The following is a 16167-nucleotide window of genomic DNA, read 5'->3' as shown; positions in this document are numbered from 1 at the left end:
CTGATTTCCTTTCAGATGGACTGGTTGGATCTCCTTGCAGTCCAAGGGACTCTCAAGAGTCTTCTCCAACACCACAATTCAAAAGCATCATTTCCTCAGCACTCAGCTTTCTTTATAGTCTGGCTCTCACATCCATACATGACTATTGGAAAATCCATAGCTTTGACTAGATGGACCTTTGTGGTCAGAGAAGATACTTTAAATGATATCCATATTTTTTAATATATTGAGACTTAATTTGAGACATAAAATATGGTCTACACTGGAAAATGCCCCATGACACTTGAGAAGAATGCATATGTTGTTGTTGTTAGGTAGAGTGTCCTCTATATGTCTGTTAGATCTGGTTCATTTATTGTGTTGTTAGACAAGTCCTCTCTATTTTTTTTTTAACTTGTCTTCTACCTGATTATTCTATTTTTTAATGAGAATGGCATATTGAAGTCTCCAACCATCATTGTAGAAATCTCTATTTCTCCCTCAGTTCTATCAATTTTTGCTTCATACATTTGATGGTCTGTTATTATGTACATAAACTTATTCTTTTAAATCTGTGCAAGTTGATTGTCTTTTTCAGTCAATGAGTGACACACCCATTTTTATGGGCAGGTGACCTTTTTGATTACTCCTAGGCAGGGATGACATTTATCCAGTATGCTCCCAATGGTCCTGCTTCTGCTGCTGCTGCTAAGTCACTTCAGTCGTGTCCGACTCTGTGCGACCCCATAGATGGCAGCCTACCAGGCTCCCCCGTCCCTGGGATTCTCCAGGCAATAACACTGGAGTGGGTTTCCATTTCTTTCTCCAATGCATGAAAGTGAAAAGAGAAAGTGAAGTCGCTCAGTCGTCTCTGACTCTTAGTGACCCCATGGACTACAGCCCACCAGGCTCCTCTGTCCATGGGATTCTTCAGGCGAGAGCTGTCTAGTTTTGATTAGTCAAATGTCTGATGTTGTCTGTGCTACACCAATAGTTCTTTTACATTATCATCATTTTGGGGGTGGATGGGTGGGTAATAGAAATCTTTGATTACTTTAAATTTTAAACCCATTTTAACCCAGTAATTAAAGTTGGCCTGTCCAGGTAATAATCAGAACTTTGAACTTGGTTGAGAGTTGATGTTCCTTTCTTCCTTATTCTTCTTCTGCAGCTTGCTAACTATATAGCTTTTGACACCACTGCGATTTCAGTCACAGAGGAGGAAAGGCAAAGGAGAACAGGAAAGTTCCTTCTGTACTAGATAGAGCTCTTTTCAGATGGCTTCATGTTTTCCTAGCTAGATGGACATCGAAAGCTGCCTCTTTTTCTCATGGGCACTTTTGGGAGTTCTTCAGGAACTCCTCTTCTTGAGTTTGCCTGATTGTGATTTCTTTGCATTGGTCATGCTCCTCCTTAAGCTGGCAGCTGCAGGAGTTCTCTCAGCTTCTGTCTCTTAGCGGTATACTTTCACTGCAGGAACCACCTTTGTGGGCAGGATCCCTTTGAAAATAACCCCACATATTTATAGTCTAGCTTTTCTTTGCTTCCTTTCTAATTGGCATTAAGGATATATGTACAAATTTACTGGGCTGAAGATAGCTTGGACTCAGAAGGGTAGCGACCTCCCATTCCAGAGCAAGCTGTATTCTATTTCCTAGGAATACAAACCCTGCAGACTATGCCAGTGTAGCAGAGAGAGTAAAATCAGAGGTTTTGGTATCTGCTTAACCCAGGTATGAGTTCTCTGTGTATGACTCTGAGAATATCACTCAACCTGCCTCTCTGAACTTCAATTTTCTCATCTGTTAAGTGGAGATAATAATATTACATACCTTAGGAGGAGTGTTTTGTTTTTTGTTTTTTGTTTTTTTTTTGGAGGAGTGTGTTGAGAATTAAATAAGATAATGCATGTAAATTGCTTGGTACACTGTCTTGCTTATTGTAAAGTGCTCAGTACTCATTCCTTATTATCTAATAGGGGGTTCATTTGGAATATGCAAAAGAGCATAGCCTTGAATTGCACAAGGTATTAGTTATAACAAGATAAAATAAAGATCTATCCATTAAAGGCAAGGAGATGGTATAAAAATTCAGCAATGGTGAACTAGAGTCAAGAAATCAGACTATCCTTGGGCAAGATATTTCACACGTCCATGCATTAGAAACCGTGCATTTAAAGGAGGCTGCTTGGTGCCTGCGTAGTCACACCATGGTGTCAACTAGGCCAAAGCGTTTAATCATTTACTAAAGCTATGTCACCACCTGTTTTTGTGCTGTGGCAAACACAAGCTCTTGGGCCATGGAAGATTGACTCACAGTCTCTTCCCAAGCCTATGCAATCAGCTACAGAACAAACATCAGCCTGCCTGAGTCAGTGGAAAATTCCAGATGTTTGTTGCTTATTAGCTGCCAAATCGATGACCAGGGAGGCCATCAACTGTGATGATTAGGTAGCGCCTATTACCACCACGGTCCCCTGAAGAAAGAACTGTCCCATAGGCATATTCCTTACAAGGGCCACATAAAACATGTCATCTTTAAAAACCTTTTCAAATTTTCTAGGCTATTTCCTTTCTGTGTAAATTCACTAACTCCGCTTACAGATCCAGGGTCAGAGAAGCAGCCATGAATAACAAGGAGGGAGAAGAGTGTCCTCAAAGCTGGAGACTTCACTTTTACCTTGATGTTTGTGGTGGTTTAGCCGTTAAGTCGGAGAAGGCAATGGCATCCCACTCCAGTACTCTTGCCTGGAGAATCCCATGGATGGAGGAGCCTGGTAGGCCGCAGTCCATGGGGTCGCTAAGAGACACGACTGAGCGACTTCACTTTCACTTTTCAGTTTCCTGCATTGGAGAAGAAAATGGCAACCCACTCCAGTGTTCTTGCCTGGAGAATCCCAGGGGCGGGGGAGCCTGGTGGGCTGACGTCTGTGGGGTCACACAGAGTCGGACACGACTGAAGTGAATTAGCAGCAGCAGCCGCCGTTAAGTCATGTCTGACTCTTTGCGACCCCATGGACTGTGGCCTGCCAGGCTCCTCTGTCCAGGGATTCTCCAGGCGAGAATCCTGGAGTGGGTTGCTGTTTCCTTCTCCAGGGGATCTTCTTGACCCAGGAATCGAACCCAGGTCTCCTGCATTGCAGGCAGACTCTTTACCGACGGAGCTACAAGGGAAGCCCTACCTTGATGGTGGGGGCATGCATTAAAAGTCTGACCTACATATTTACTTTAGTAATTTCACCTCTAGGAATTTATTTAAAGGAAATGTATTTAAGGAAGTGAAGTTTTATCCATAAGGATATTCAGCTCAGCATGTAATAGTAAAGATTGCAAACAACAGTAGGGAGGTTGGTGAAGTTAGTGACAGAGGGTCACAGCACAGCGCACTGGTAACAGCCATAAATAGCTGTGTATACACGCACAGAAACACATCCACGATACACTGAGTCTAAGAAGTGGAAAGAAACAGTCAGGTAACAAAAGAATGTATACCATCTATTACCATTTTTATAACAAGAGGGAAAAAAGCTCAATAACTAGGGTCTTTCTATGTGTCAGGCATTGGTCCAAGTACTTCAAAGGTGTTGACTTATTTAATTCCTTACACTAACTATTAGGTACTACTATTATCACCATTTTATGGATAAGGAACTAAAGCACAGAGGGGGTTAAAGAGCCTGCCATGGTCATATGCCAGTAAGTCACACTTCTGAGATTTGACTCTGGACAGGCTGTGGAGTCTGCGCTCATATTGCTTCTCAGTATAGGGAAAAAGGCTGGAAGGATGTCCTCAGAAAACCTTATCTCTGTGCTTATCTCTGGGAGGTAATATGTTTTGTTGTGTTTCTTTGTTTATCTACCTTCTCTACAGTTAACACACATTACCCTTATGTAGCAAGACAAATGCCAATAAAAATGTTTAAGGAGATCTTTTTGCAGATCTGAATCAGTCTCTCTAAGCCTCAATTTCCTCATTTGTAGAAGAACACTACAAATTCTTTACTCTATTTAATAGGACAAATAGAGAGTAATAACATCTTTCCCACAGAACTAATGCCAATATTAAAGCAATGCTGTGAAAGCACTCTGATAATGTAGATTTGGGATGTGTTAAAAAGTGCCAGTTGGACTATAAAGAAAGCTGAGCACCGAAGAATTGATACTTTTGAACTGTGGTGTTGGAGAAGACTCTTGAGAGTCCCTTGGACTGCAAGGAGATCCAACCAGTCCATCCTAAAGGAGATCAGTCCTGCGTGTTCATTGGAAGGACTGATGTTGAAGCTGAAAGTCCAATACTTTGGCCACCTGATGTGAAGAGCTGACTCATTGGAAAAGACCCTGATGCTGGGAAAGATTGTAGGCAAGAGGAGAAGGGGACGACAGAGGATGAGATGGTTGGATGGCATCACTGACTCGATGGACATGGGTTTGGGTGGACTCCGGGAGTTTGTGATGGACAGGGAGGCCTGGTGTGCTGCAGTCCATGGGGTCGCAAAGAGTTGGACACGACTGAGCGACTGAACTGAACTGAAAAGTGCCAGGTGCAATAGAAAGTAGAATACAATGAGGCAAGGTGTCTGCAGGAATTCAGAGACCGTCAAGTTGAGCAAACTCGTGGGAGCTCAAAGGGCTTGCTTCATCTCTCTTCTGATTCTCTTTAGAGCCTTCCATGACTTCTTTTTTGGCACCATTTATTTATTTGGCTGTACCAGGTCTCAGTTGTGGCATGCAGATCTTCCATCTTCACTGCAGCAGGCAGGATATTTTAGTTGTGGCATGCGGGATCCAGTTGCTGGACCAGGGGTCAAACCTGGGCCCCCTGTGCTGAGAGAATCTTAGCCTCTTAGCACTGGGCCGCCAGGGAAGTCCCGAGCCTCCCATGACTTCTGAGCTGAGGATTATATGCCTCTTCCTCATGCCCTAGGCGTGACTTGTTGGGGGACAGGTATTGTCATGGTCTTATATATAAGTAGATGGCTCTCATAGCCCATTACTATTTTTTTTCATTGAGTATTGGTCTCCCAGATTTCCTCTTATTATCAATCCACTTGCCAGTCGGAGGCTGTTATGGTTGTTCTGAATGTTGCTGCCCATCTTACTGTTCACACAGCCTCTGGCCTGAAGGACTGGGAGTTCTCCCTGCAGTGGGCAAAGGGATGGACAGCTTGGCTTAATGGACTAGCAGGGAGCTTGCTGATAGACCTGGAGTCCACTTGTGAGATACACACTTCATGAAGCTAACCTATGTTCCTCTGGGTATTCAGGAGCTAGTTTCTCACTTTTTCCGGTTGTTTGGTATAATCACCACCTTTGAGGATTATGGAGGACAAAGGGGGTCTCCTTCACACATGCATCCCCATGTAGAGGGGCTGCCCTTAGGAAAACCGAGAGCAGAAATTGTCAACCAGAGTGAGACACTGCAATCAGGTGTATGGTGGGCAAAACTTTATCTTCATCTTGGTAAGATCTTCAGCTGGACCTAAGAATGAAACTGACATAAAGCAAACTAGCAAGATAGACACATTCAAGTCTATTTAATAAAAGTTTTGTGTGACATAGGAGCCTACATAAGGAAATGAAGACCCTAAGAAGTGGCAAAGCCTAAATGCTTTTCATTTTTAAAAATTTATTTTTATTTTATTTCTGGTTGTGCTGGGTCTTTGTTGCTGTGTTTGGGCTTTCTCTACTTTCTGGGGGCAGGGGCTACTCTCTAGCCGATTTCTCATTGCAGTGGTTTCTCTTGTTGCAGAGGACAGAATCTAGGCACACAGGTTTCAGTAGCTACAGTCCCTGGGCTCTAAAGCAGGGGCTCAGAAGTTGTGGCACATGGGCTTAGTTGCCCTTTGGCATTTGGGAACCTCCTGGACCAGAGGTTTCATTTCAAGGAGGATTCTTAGCCAGTGGACCACCAGAGAAGTTCCCTACATACTTCTTTATTAGAGTGAACAAAGAGAGGTAATTGCGGAAAAATAACTAAAATATCTGGGGAGCCTAAAGGAAGATGGGGGCTTCCCTGATGGCTCAGCAGGAAAGAATCCATCTGCAATGCAGGAGACATAGGAGACTCGGGTTCAATCCCTGGGTTGGGAAGATCCCCTGGAGGAGGAAATGGCAACCCACTCCAGTATTCTTGCCTGGAAAATTCCATGGACAGAGGACCCTGACAGGCTACAGTCCATACAGTCACAAAGAGTCAGACAGGTCTGACCATGCACGCACAAAGGAAGATGAGTCGTTATTGAATTGGGTCCCATTCCTTGCTGCTTATAAAATCAATACATACTCTATCAGTGTTGATACAAAAGCTGCCTTTAATCAGAATGCCAGAAATCTGGACAGATGGACTCAGTGTCTTCCAAAACCATCTCTGAAGTTTCTGCTCAGCCATGATAACTTTTAAAGGGAACAGGGACGCGATCTCCATTCATCACTGAGAAGAGGGTCAGAGTTGCCACCACCCCCACTGTGCAGGCTTGTGTGCCAGCTTGTTGACTCCTCGTGATCTTCACTTAAATTTTGTCTCAATTAGAAAAAAAGCCAAAGGCAAAATGAATTTTAAGTAAAGTAAGTCCTTGAGGACTCATGATCTTTATTTAGATGTTATCTTGTTCACACAGTTTATTTGAAAGATTGCTGAAGGTGAAGCTACGGAAGAGATTTGATCATCTGTTGATTTCTTCATTTCTACTTCATCGATCTATGGAAAGAACCAACAAGTTATATTGTGTGATCAAAAGATGTGAAAGGAGTGCTAGAGCTGAAGATGAGTACAGCATGGGGGTGCCTTGTTTAAGATTAGTGTCAAGATAAAGGGGTGCGTGCCTCTTTCAGAGAGCTCTTTCCTGCAAAGGGATTTTTTTTTCTGCCAAAAGCTGCTTAGAAATCCCTACTTGTCTGAACATCATTCCATTTCTACGGCATCATGGGTGAAAGTTCATCTTCTGTAGCTTCTTCGTGCTGATATAGAGCACCATATCTTTAGAGTGGAAAATATCTACATGGGTATGTAGAATCTCTTTCCTGACAGTTGTACTCACCTATTTACACATGTGGGCAGAACAAGCTACAATTATTCTGATGCCAACAAATACATAGATTATTATGAGCAATAATGCTAATCCCATTCTCTTACAGCCAATTCTGGGAAATATGTGAGCCATAGACTCAGTACTGCTCAAGATGGAGCAGCTTATGTCATGGTTGCAATCTGGTCATCAGTTAGCTTTTTCCCTACGTTGTGGCAGTTCTTAGAGTGTCTGTAAAACAACCCAGGAATGTGCATCAGACACTGAATCTGTGACTCCATTGTCCTAATAATTAACTTGAGCCTGCTCTTTTGTGATTCAGGGAGGCCTGGGAGATTTTAACTTTTCTCTAAACAAGAGGCAGGAGATATGAAGGGGCCTTTGTATTTGAATGTTCAAACTACTGTCCAATTGCACGCACCTCACATGCTAGCAAAGTAATGCTCAAAATTTGCCATGCCAGGCTTCAACAATTTCCTTAACCGAGAAATTCCAAATGTTCAAGCTGGATTTAGAAAAGGCAGAGGAACCAGAGATCAAATTGCCAATATCCGTTGAATCATCAAAAAAGCAAGAGAGTTCCAGAAAAACATCTACTTCTGCTTTATTGACTAGGCCAAAGCCTTTGACTATGTGGATCACAACAAACTGTGGAAAATTCTGAAAGAGATGGGAATACCAGACCACTCTACCTGCCTTCTGAGAAATCTATATGCAGGCCAAGAAGCAACAGTTAGAACCAGAAATGGAACAATGGACTGGTTCCAAATTGGGAAAAGAGTACATCAAGGCTGTATATTATCATCCTGCTTATGTAACTTCTATGCAGAGTACATCATGTAAAATGCCAGGCTGGATGAAGCACAAGCTGGAATCAAGATTGCCAGGTGAAATATCAATAACCTCAGATATGCAGATGACACCACCCTTATGGCAGAAAGTGAGAGGAACTGAGGAGCTTCTTGATGAAAGTGAAAGAGGAGCGTGAAAAAACTGGCTTAAAACTCAACATTCAAAAAACTAAGATCATGGCATCTGGTCCCATCACTTTATGGCAAATAGATGGGGAAATGATGGAAATAGTGAGAGACTTTATTTTCTTGGGCTCCAAAACCACGTGGGTGGTGACTGCAGCCATGAAATTAAAAGATGTTTGCTCCTTGCAAGAAAAGGTATGACCAACCTAGACAGCATATTAAAAAGCAGAGATATCATGTTGCCGACAAAGGACTGTCTAGTCAAAGCTATGGTTTTTCCAGGAGTCATGTATGGACGTGAGAGTTGGACCATAAAGAAAGCTGAGCTCCAAAGAATTGATGCTTTTGAACTGTGGTGTTGGAGAAGACTCTTGAGAGTCCCTTAGACAGCAAGGAGATCCAACCAGTCCATCCTAAAGGAAATCAGTCCTAAATATTCACTGGAAGGACTGATGCTGAAGCTGAAGCTCCAATACTTTGGCCACCTGATGCAAAGAACTGACTCATCAGGAACTGATTTTCCTGATGCTGGGAAAGATTGAAGGTGGGAGAAGAAGGAGATAACAGAGGATGAGACGGTTGGGTGGCATCACCGACTCAGTGGACATGAGTCTGAGTAAACTCCGGGAGTTGGTGATGGACAGGGAGGCCTGGCGTGCTGCAGTCCATGGGGGTCACAAAGAGTCAGACATGACTAAGCAACTGAACTGAACTGACTTGTACTTGGGGAAGGGGGTGTGGCCTCAGGGTTCTGCTTCATTTTGGAGTTACTTCTAACAAGTTCTGTTTGTAAGAATTCTCTTGGCCTTGATCCCCCATCGCTGATGATAAGACTGTTTCTTTCCTCCTAATATCAAAGGGATATCTTTCACAAGGGAATTTTCTGTTTTCAGGAAGAAAAGGCAAGGTGGGTCAGAGCATCCTTCTTGTACCTATTGTTTTTCAAGTGTCTTTAGCTCAAAATAATCATTGTGGCCAAGTGGCATACTTGGGAATGGTGTATTCTGCCAGCCCTCAGCTGGATCTGGAATACCCCAGCACCCATCCTTAAAGATTCTGATCCTGGACTGGGGGTCCTGGCATCTGAAGCCTTGAAAGGTCCTGGAAATTGAGACCCTTTGGGTCAGAATCACAGCAAGTGTGGGAGTTTTGCAGTGACTTCCTGTGCCCCATTTAGTAATTAAACCAAAATCGCTCTAATGGCTGAGGACTGATTTGCAATTGCTCTGGAACACGTGAGCAACTGGGAAGTCCACAGCAGCTGTTTCCTCAGGAAACAAAACCACTGTGTGGGGAGGGGTGTGTGTTTTGATACCAGTTTGGCAACAAGATAAGACCCGCCAAGATACATAACATCAGGCAGGAGGTTCACTTTCCTCTTGGCAGGTCCCAGGAAACTTGCTTCCCCTAAATGAAATAAACCATCAGCTGACAGAGCTGCAAGCATTCAAAGCTGTGCCCCAAATTCATAGATGAGCTTGAAGAAGAAAAAGAACCAAACCAGCTTGTTTGACATACAGGGGTGTAAGGGATCCAGCCTGAAAGCCAGGCAGTTCAACGGGAGACTTGTTCCCAATGTTTGGCAAACACGTGTGTTTTGTCTCACCAGCCCTGACCTTTGTGGGGTCTAAATATTGAACAATAAGCATCAGTCTGCCACTCACCAGTCCTTCAAAGCTGGACTTTCAGAAATGCCTTTTTGGGGACTTCCTTGGTGGTCCAGCGGTTACGATGCCTTGCAGGGATGCAGGGGACACGGGTTTGAACCCTGTTTGGAGAACTGAGATCCCACATGCCATGCAGTGCAGCCAAAAAATAAATAATTTTTAAAAAAGAAAGAAAGAAATGCTTTTTTGCCTCACTTCTACTTATAGATTAGGTAGGTTTTGTTGATTTTAGCTCCTACAGATACTAATTCAAAACAGATTCCCGGGGGGAAAGAATGTCAGTGAATGTGGAAATCCTCTCATTTTCCTCCCATTCTACAGGGTCTGAGCACAATGTCCATAATCTGCATTCCTTTCCAATGTTAGCAGGTTAATTTTTGTGTTTATATATAATTGGCACTACCTGTCCTTGATTCTCAGGGGAAGAACTGAGAAAACAAATGTCCCAGACACCAACTTCCCTCTCTGATATGTAGTAAAAGGAAAAGGTTTTGAGTTGTTTAGTGCTTGAATGGGGCCTCTATTCACTGCTGTATTCCCAGGGCTTGATGGAGTGCCTGTCTCAAAGAAGCCACCAGCTAAATCTTTGTTAAACAAATGCATGGTATGAAGCACTCACGTATTTATTATGCATTTGGTGCCCAGCATTGGTAACTCATCTACATCCTGAGAGCTATTTGTTGATATCAACAATTTCCTGTTTGAACTGCGAACCATTAATTAGATAGTGTTGGTGGAACTGAGTTTAGAGCCTAGCCTAGGACATGCAGAGGCTGGGCCAAAGCAGAAATGACGCTTAGTTGTGGATGTGTCTGGTGGTGAAAGCAAAGTCCAATCCTGTAATGAACAATACTTCATAGAAACCTGAAATGTTAGGTCTATGAATCAATGTAAATTGGACACGGTGAAGCAGGAGATGACAAGAGTGAACATCAGTATCTTAGGCATCAGTGAACTAAAATGGACAGGACAGGATGAATTTGATTCAGATGACCATTATATCTACTACTGTGGGCAAGAATCCCTTAGAAGAAATGGAGTAGCCTTCAGAGTCAACAAAAAATTCAAAATGTAGTAATGCGGTGTAATCTGAAAAACAACAGAATGATCTTGGTTCATTTCCGAGGCAAACCATTCAATATCACAGTAATCCAAGTCTATGCTCCAACCACTAATGCCAAAGAAGCTAAAAGTGACCACCAGTTCTATGAAGACCTACAAGATCTTCTAGAACTAACACCCAAAAAAGATGTCCTTTTCATTACAGGGGATTGGAATGCAAAAGTGTGAAGTCAAGAGACACCTGGAATAACAGGCAAGTTTGGCTTTGGAGTACAAAATGAAGCAAGTTAAAGGTTAACAGAGTTCTGTCAAGAGAACACACTGGTCACAGTAAACACCCTCTTCCAACAACACAAGAGACAACTCTACACATGGACATCACCAGATGGTCAATACTGAAACCAGATTGATTATATTCTATGCAGCCCAAGATGGAGAGTCTCTATACAGTCAGCAAAAACAAGACCGGGAGCTGACTGTGCCTCAGATCATGAGTTCCTTATTCCAAAATTCAGACTCAAACTGAAGAAAGTTGGGAAAACCAGTAGGCCACTCAGGTATGACCTGAATCAAACCCCTTATGACTGTACAGTGGAAGGACAAATAGATTCAAGGGATTAGATCTAGTAGACAGAGTGCCTGGAGAACTATGGACAGGGGTTTGTGACACTGTACAGGAGACAGTGACCAAAATCGTCCCAAAGAAAAAGAAATGCAAGAAGCCAAAGTGGTTGTCTGAGGAGGCTTTTCCAATAGTTGAGAAATGAAGAGAAGAGAAAGGCAAGGGAGAAAGGGAAAGATATACCCAACTGAACACAGAGATCCAGAGAACAGCAAGGAGAGATAAGAAAGCCGTCTTAAGTGAACAATGCAAAGAAACAGAGGAAAATAACAGAATGGGAAAGATTAGAAGTCTCTTCAAGAAAACTGGAGATATCAAGGGGATATTTCACACAAGGACGGGCACATTAAAGGACAGAAATGGTAAAGACCTAACAGAAACAGAAGAGATTAAGAAGAGGTAGCAAGAATACACAGAAAAACTATACCAAAAAAAGTCTTAATGACCCGGATAACCATGGTGGTGTGGTCACTCACCTAGGGCCAGACATCCTAGAGCATGAAGTCAAGTGGGCCTTAGGAAGCACTACTACAAACAAACCTAGTGGAGGTAATAGAATTCCAGCTGAGCTATTTAAGATCCTAAAAGATGATGCTGTTAAAGTGCTGCAGTCAATATGTCAGCAAATTTGTAAAACTCAGCAGAGGCCACAGGATAAAAAAGGTCAGTTTTCATTCCAACCACAAAGCAGGGCAATGCCAAAGAATGTTCAGATCACCATACAGTTGTGCTCATTTCACAAGCTAGCAAGGTTACGCTCCAAATCCTTCAAGCTAGGCTTCAGTAGTATGTGAACTTCCAGATGTACAAGCTGGGATTAGAAAAGACAGAGGAACCAGAGATCAAAGTGCCAACATTTGTTGGATCACAGAAAAAGCAAGAGAATTCCAGAAAAACTTCTACTCCTGCTTCATTGACTAATCTAAAACCTCTGACTGTGTGGATCATAAGAAACTGTGGAAAATTCTTAAAGAGATGGGAATACCAGACCACCTTACCTGCCTCCTGAGAAACCTGTATGCAAGTAAAGAAGCAAAGTTAGAACCTTATTTGGAACAATGGACTGGTTCAAAATTGGGAAAGGAGTACGTCAAGACTGTATATTGTCACCTGCTTATTTAATTTATATGTAGAGTATGTCATGTGAAATGCCAGGTTGGAGGAATCCCAAGCTGAACTCAAGACTGTCAGGAGCAATATCAACAACCTTAGATTTGCAGATGACACAACTCTAATGACAGAAGGTGAAGAGGAACTAAAGAGACTCTTGATGAGGGTGAAAGAGGGGAGTGAAATAACTGGCTTAAAACTCAACATTCAAAAAACTAAGATCATGGCATCCAGTCCCATCACTTCATGGCAAATAGATGGGGAAAAAGTGGAAACAGTGATTGATAGATTTTATTTTCTTTGGTTCCAAAATCACTGTGGATGGTGACTGCCATGAAGTTAAAAGACACTTGCTCCCTGGTAGAAAAGCTCTGACAAACCTAGACAGCATATTAAAAAGTGGAGACATCACATTGCTGACAAAGGTCTGTCTAGTCAAAGCTATGGTTTTTTCATGTATGGGTGTGCGAGTTGGACCATAAAGAAAGCTGAGTGCTGAAGAATTGATGCTTTTGAACTGTGGCGTTGGAGAAGACTCTTGCGAGTCCCTTGGACAGCAAGGAGATCCAACCAGTCCATCCTAAAGGAAATCAGTCCTGAATATTCATTGGAAGGACTGATGCTGGAGCTGAAACTCCAATACTTTGGTCACCTGATGTGAAGAACTGACTCAGTGGAAAAGACCCTGATGCTGGGAAAGATTGAAGGCAAAAAGAGAAGAGGACGACAGAGGACAAGGTCGTTAGATAGTATCATGGACTGAATGGACTTGAATTTGAGAAAACTCCCGGAGATAGTAAAGGATAGGGAAACCTGTCCATGGGGAGGTTGGGGTCCTGCATGGGCTGCAGTTCATGGGGTCACAAAGAGTTGGACACAACTGAGTGACTGAATTACAACAATATTGGATGTCCTAAAGAGAATGTGTTTTCAACTCCTGCTTCCAGTTCTGGGCTGTTGTGAGTACTTGGTAAATTATTAATGAAGGATGAGGCTGGAGCTGTATTGTGAGACTCCTGGGAGCCTGGGACATGGTGTAGGCTTTAACAGTGCTCTTTGGAGGGCCCTGGGGAGGACACAGAGGTGAGTCAGAGACAGATACTTCAGGGAACATGGAGTGGGCTCTGAAGCCTTAGTTTGTGGCTTTCAGCTTTAAACTGTTCTAAGCCTCAGATTCTTTATCTGTACAGTGGAGATAAAAATATCACCTACTCTACATTAATGTTTTGTCAACAAAACAACTTAGCACAGGGCAGAGGGAGGCAGAATAAGTATCCAGTACCTCATGTGTGTGTACACAAGCATCAGATACCTTCAGTAGAGTTCAGTTGCTCAGTCACGTCCAACTCTTTGTGACCCCATTGACTGCAGTATGCTAGGCTTCCCTGTCCATCACCAACTCCCGGAGCTTGCTTAAACTCATGTCCATCAAGTCAGTGATGCCATCCAACCATCTGATCCTCTGTCATCCCCTCTCTTCCTGCCTTCAATCTTTCCCAGCATCAGAGTCTTTTCCATTGAGTCAGTTCTTCGAATCAGGTGGCCAAAGTATTGGAGTTTCAGCTTCAGCATCAGTCCTTCCAGTGAATATTCAGGACTGATTTCTTTTAGGATTGACTGGTTTGATCTCCTTGCAGTCCAAGGGACTCCCAAGAGTCTTCTCCAACACCATAGTTCAAAAGCATCAGGTCTTTGGCACTCAGCTTTCTTTATAGTCGAACTCTCACATTCATACATAACTACTGGAAAAACCACAGCTTTGACTAGATGGACCTTTGTTGGCAAGGTAATGTCTCTGCTTTTTAATATGCTGTCTAGGTTGGTCATAGCTTTTCTTCTATGCAGCAAGCTTCTTTTAAATTTCAGGGCTGCAGTCACCATCTGCAGGACTTTGGAACCCCCAAAAATAAAGTCTCTCAAATACATTACAGGTGTGTTTATACAGATAAGGTCTGGAGGCTGATTTAATTTTGTAATACAACTTGGGGCCAATACAGGTTTTTTTTTTTTTAAAGTAACACAATCAGATCCATGAGGGCAGAATGGAGGGAGAAGTAGGATTGTAGCAGGGATGAATTTAAAAGATAATTTGGATGATGATAATTAAAAAAGAATTAGAAAAAGAAAGTGTTCAGACTAAAACAAGACTGTTCATTTTACAAAAAGTGAAAGTCGCTCAGTCCTGTCCTACTATTCGGGACCCCATGGACTATACAGTCCATGGAATTCTCCAGGCCAGAATCCTGGAGTGGGTAGCCTGTTCCTTCTCCAGCGGTCCTTCCCAACCCAGGGATTGAACCCAGGTCTCCCGCATTGCAGGTGGATTCTTTACTAACTGAACCCCCAGGGAAGCCTAAACCACTATATTAAAAAATATATTGCAATGGTCTTTTAAAAAGTCGAAGTCTTGAATCCATTAAATACCGCTTAGCTGTAATCTAGCTGCATGTCTAAGTCAGTTTCTTACATTTTTAGGAAACAGATTACACTTTCAGTGAGGTAGTAGTTCCTTGTTATGTACATCTTATTTGACTATAATGCTTAGCAGCTGAAAGTCCCATGCTCAGAAATATCTCTTCTACTCTACACATTTCACCAAATTAATTTGATTAACAAACTCCTCTTTTAAAATGGTTTTCTTAAGAAACTTAAGGTCCATGGGTAGAAGAACATTGGGGTGGGGGATGATGGTAGCAGAAAAACTCAAGATTAAAAAACGAATCATGTGGGACTTAAACAAAGTACACATAAATCTTGTAACAAAAATGTATGTTTGTAGAAACTGGTGTTCTCCTTTAGAACGCCAGCTTTGGGTTGCTTATCCATTTACTCCAAAGAAGTTGCCCCTTTTCTCTTCCTGGCACCTTGGTGGCACAGTCAACTGAACTCTTTTCTTCCCCCTTTCACTTACAAACGGAGCCGAAAGGGGGAAATGAGAGAGCCCCATTCTCTCAAACTTTTCTCATGCACTTAGCATGTGCTCTGGGCTCAAACGAGTGTGTGCGTGAGTGACTGGGTCGACAAGTAGCTACAGTACGGTGTGACTCAAGTTCAGGACAAAAGAAGAACTGATTAACTTGATCCGCACAAGTGTCGGAAACCTCTTCACAGAGGAGGCAACTTCTCAAGAATTTCGAGGCTGCGGGCAGGGAGGACGGGAGGGAACCACAAGCTGGGGGAGCTGCAAAGTAATTTCCTTGACCAGAGGTACACGGTCGAAATGTCAGGACTAAGTGGCCAAGGGTCGGCCTCGGGAAGCAACTTGGTGGAGTACCTTGCATCGTAAGAGACTGGTTACACGGCTAGGTGAACTTAACTCGGGAACTCAAAGCCGCCTTCAGTGACGCCCCACGGCGGGGAACCATCGGGTGCCAAGGACCGCGGGACCCGCGAACCGGGCAGCCGCGGTATAAGCCGCGATCCGGGTGAGCCGCTCACGTCCCTTCCCCGGCGCCGGACGCGCGCAGGGCTCGGAGTCGCCGTGACGGGTTGGCGCTGACTGCGTCCTTGGGTGCTGAGCCTGGCCGGGCGGGCGCCTCCCGGGAGAGGACAGTGTCACCCGGGGCCCTGCAGAGGGCCGGCTACCGGGACCGCGGCGGTTATTCCCGACATGCTCCTCTCAGGGAGGATTTCAAACCTTCGGCCGCAGCCAACTCCCCTCCCTCGGCCCCGTCGGGCCCCAGCAACAGGCGGTGGCCCGCGTATCATTGGCCGGGTCGCGCGAAA

The 16167-nt window shown here is 43.6% G+C and overlaps 1 long non-coding RNA gene across 1 annotated transcript; it reads right to left on the bottom strand.

The window, feature by feature from the left end:
• Positions 1 to 6527: 6527 nt before the first annotated feature.
• LOC123332232 lies at positions 6528 to 16129 on the bottom strand. The gene is made up of 2 exons (XR_006549045.2): positions 15716 to 16129; positions 6528 to 6675 (listed from the first exon to the last, which is right to left on the bottom strand). It is a non-coding gene; the product is annotated as an uncharacterized LOC123332232 (long non-coding RNA).
• Between the last annotated feature and the right edge of the window lie 38 nt (positions 16130 to 16167).

Source organism: Bubalus bubalis, chromosome 2, assembly GCF_019923935.1.
Source record: "Bubalus bubalis isolate 160015118507 breed Murrah chromosome 2, NDDB_SH_1, whole genome shotgun sequence".
Taxonomy (NCBI): domain Eukaryota; kingdom Metazoa; phylum Chordata; class Mammalia; order Artiodactyla; family Bovidae; genus Bubalus; species Bubalus bubalis.
This window is presented reverse-complemented; position numbering and strand designations above follow the sequence as displayed.